At 40.5% G+C, this 4,064-nt stretch overlaps 1 long non-coding RNA gene across 1 annotated transcript in view; it reads right to left on the bottom strand.

Annotated features, from left to right (window-relative positions):
* Positions 1-1,624: 1,624 nt before the first annotated feature.
* LOC116680400 (uncharacterized) overlaps positions 1,625-4,064 on the bottom strand; it is a 9,459-nt gene continuing 7,019 nt past the window's right edge. The window contains exon 3 of the long non-coding RNA XR_004329761.1: positions 1,625-1,635. This is a non-coding gene — a long non-coding RNA (uncharacterized LOC116680400). The remainder of the gene's footprint in view (positions 1,636-4,064) is intronic.

Here is a 4,064-nt window from a genome sequence, read left to right on the forward strand (position 1 = left end):
TTTTTTATTTAACTGTTTCACTAATAGTATTAATTGGTCAAAAATGATATTGGCTAATCAGTTAATAATTAAACACCCCATGTCCTTACAATCTCAAGTTTTCTGCCTCTATGGTACTCTAAATATGTATCTGAAAACATAAGCCCCATTTTTCATTCAGCCCACAGTAGTAAGAGGTGAAATATGACTCCAAAGTTAAGGCTAGAATATAGAGGTGGAGAGGTAGCAAAGAGGAGAGTAATGGGAAGAGGAAAGTGAACACGGAGTAAGTAAGTTAGAGTGAAGAGAAACATGATGCAGCTATAATATAGTGAAACAACAGGGTAAGTCAGTGGGGGAGTGTTTTATTTACCAAGGTTTTTTTTGTCATTTAGAAAAAGTCAGTTTCCATACATTTGCAATGGGAGTTGACTGTTTTCCTGCTTTTTTTCAGTTTTGTGTTTTCTTGATAACATCAATAAGTTAGGCAGGGGGGGTTACGATGATACACAAAGGGAGAAAAAACACCAGACAGAAACTGCAGAGAGGAAAAGGGAGACAGTTATGTTAGCATGACAAAGCGCGTGTGTGCGTGCGTGCGTGCGTGCGTGTGTGTGTGTGTGTTTCAGTATTAAAGCCTGTTTCCTCCCAACTTCACTACAGACCTGAGGGAAGCCATGAGACTGCTAATTAGCAGCGCAGAGGGAAGCAGTCCCAGCAACCAATCAAATCTGCTTTTGAAATCGGTTCCCCATGAGACGCCATGGAAACGGGGCAACTGAGTAACCAAGGCAATGAGATATGATGTCATCTATTTAGGGGGTCCAGCATTACTGTAATTTTTTTGGAAGAAAGAATCTTTGTGTGTTCATATAATCTACTCACTATTCTTTTGACAGTTCTTGGCTGTCCCTTATTAGCCCATTTAGTGTTTTCAAAGGAGAAATGTTGAAGAAGGAGCTCAGAGAAATCCAGGGGTCATTCGGAGTGCATTTTATACTGTAGAGGAGTTGTTTTTCTCCACTGATGTTTTGAGTCATCCAGCATAGATTGAGGCAGACAAATCCATGCCATGCTGTGTATATTTGCACATGCACTTTACTGTTGGTGCCAACAGTACCCACTTTGCTTGCTGACTTGCAAATGTGTTGCCTGTTAGGATACTTGATTCTTGAATTTTACAGAAAACAGCAGAGACATAATGATACATTGAGTGAGTAGTCCTTTGTGTTTGTGGTAACACCTGTTTGCAGATGTGCATTTGCATTAATGTGAGGACTTAGGGAATAAAATTATATTTGAAGACAGATTGGTGGTAGATCTTCAATTTGCTCTTTATCTATTATTCATCTGCTCATCCATCTATCCTCCACCACATTACAAAGGTCAAACTGATCTCATATATACCATACGCACACACACAAACACTCCTCAATAAGGACTAATGCATTGCAAAATACTGTGCCTTTTAAAACAATGTGCTCTGCAGGCTTCAGAGTTGCTGGCCAAAAAGTTAAATTATCTTGCACTCGATTGAGATAACCAAGGTTAGGATCAGCCCTTTTTAAGTTTTTTTATATCAGGTAACTCAGTGAGACATGGGGATGTCTTGTTATTTGCTATCTCTTCATAGGTCATTTTGAGAATTACAGTTCACTTTCTTGCCAATAGTTAGATTGGTACCACTCATGTCTAAACCGTAACAAAACATAACTCATTTTACATGTTTGTGTATATATTAAACAAAGAAGAAGAAAACTAACTAATTTGTCAGCGTTGAGTCCAGTTCAGACCTAAGATTTGCACTGAGTTGAGTTGAAACATGCAGCTACTTCCAACGCGTCAGACTGCAGCGTTCTAAAACCTGCCAGTTCACACCAATGCGACAATTAGGTGTATCATCTCCATAGCAACAACTTTGTTCTTCCGTCCTAGTTCCAGCCTTTTTTAGCTAAATGTATATTTTTTTGTTGCGTCTCAATATGAATTTGGATATCGTTAGTGATAGTGGGAAGCTTGCTTATTCCTCTGATTCACAGCTTTGTCCTAGGCGCTCCATCTCTTCAGTCACTCTCTAGCTTGCTCGACGTACGTCCCTGCAGGCACTCCTTGAGCCTCTGTTAACAGTTTGTAACAGGGTAGCCAGATAGCTCAGTTGGTAGAGCGGCTGTCCATATAAAGAGGTTTACTCCTTGAAGCAGCGGGCCCCAGGTTTGACTCCAACTTGCGGCCCTTTGCTGCATGTCATGCCCCCTCTTTCCCCTTTTATATCTTCAGCTGTCCTGTCAAAAATAAAGGCTGAAAAAATATCTTTAAAAAAAAAAAATGGATTCCAGAAGTGGATTATGGATTGTTTCATTGTAGCTGACTTGACAAGATGACTTTGCTATTGGCTGTTAAAACGGGTGACTATAACCAGCCTCTCGAGACTTGACCGGTTGAGTCGCAGCCACACCATCAGCAGGTTTGAGTCGAGCTGAGACAGGGCGATTCAGACTGCTGAGGCATTCTTAAACAGATTCGTCAGGAATCTTTGGTCTGATCCTGGCATTAGAGGGTCTCTGTAAAGCCAGGCTTGTTGTTTCCCCCAGCTTTATTCTAAGCTAATCAGCTCCCAGCTCAAGATCCATAGGTGCACAGATGCAAGAGTGAAATTTATCTCCTCATCCAAGTCCCTGGGGAGCAAGTGTATTTCCCAAAATGCAGAACAATTCCTTTAAATACATGCCAATCTGTCATAATTGTAATCTGTGAAATAGAAATGTAAAAGGATTCCTCCACAAAATAACTGTTTCACCAAACACACAGGTCATCTGTCAATGTTTATCCCTGGGGTCGTATTACTATCTTTTTCTTCAAGCAAAATAAATAAATAAAAAGAAGCAAATTCATGAGGCTCATCCACCCACTTATCATGGAGACCCATCTGGAGAAAGAGCAAACTCAAAATGCAAACGATAATGAGATGGATGACATGCATGGCATCATGTGATAAGGATCATTTATTCTTTGAACAGGCTTAAACCAGATTTTTTTGGGGAAACTAGTATATGACGCTATTTTTCAATCATATATGACGAAACGCATTTTTATCTGGTGTGAGTGCATTGCATTAATCATAGACATGGAGGGAAAAAAGTTAGCTGGTAATACTAGTCATGTGTGATTTCCCCACTGTCCCAGTCTCCACGAAAGTAGAGTTACATTGAAAGACACAGTAGACCAGTTTGTCACAAACGCACTTAACTTTGGCCCTGACAGTTTCTATAGTTGGGCCGATTTCCGCGTGTACGGTGTAAGAGACTGAAACGTTTTAATTTTTATGCTAACCTGTTGAACCAACATTTGTCACTTCTGACAAATTTAAAAAGTAGCTGACATTGGCAACCCGTGCAACGTGATTTGATATTATGTAGGTATATAAACAAACTAACAGAGTCGCTAGTATTTGACTCCAATTTACTGCCGAGCGGAGCTGTGAAGGACTTTACACTTCAGTATAGCAGTCGGAGAATAGGTGAGAGGGCGAACACCCGAACAGCGGCCACTGTTTGCTTAACATTACTAGAAAGTTCATGTGTGGTTTTTTTTGGGTGACAAGATGATCAGTCTTAAAGAAAACTAAAACTACACGGCAGTGTTCAGGAGGTGAACTGGCACCTCTACAGTTACCAGTTGGCACTCCGTACTTTGGTCCGTATGGGGACTTGAATCGGCGACCCAATCCAGCTCCTATGGACTAAGCTACTGCAACCAACACTTTCTGACCATGGATGTAGTTTCTGACGAAGAAGATGATAAATAGCAGTCTACATATGATATAAAGAAACATTACAAAGGAAAGAGGTGAGCTGAAGATTTTGACAAGAAAGGTGTAAACCTAACCAAAGAGGTTATTGCAAGCTCACTGCAGGTAAAAAGTCATGGCTTAGGGAGTTGCTACACTGTCATTATGAATTTCTCATCAGTCTCACTCGAGAGTGGGTGAGACAAGTGCGACACCTAGTTGTAAAATTTGGTATGTCGGTCCGGTACTGTGTTTGGCTTGATATGAAACTGGTTTCATATTTTTTACACTGTCCCAA

This window comes from Etheostoma spectabile, chromosome 3 (assembly GCF_008692095.1).
Source record: "Etheostoma spectabile isolate EspeVRDwgs_2016 chromosome 3, UIUC_Espe_1.0, whole genome shotgun sequence".
Taxonomy (NCBI): Eukaryota; Metazoa; Chordata; class Actinopteri; order Perciformes; family Percidae; genus Etheostoma; species Etheostoma spectabile.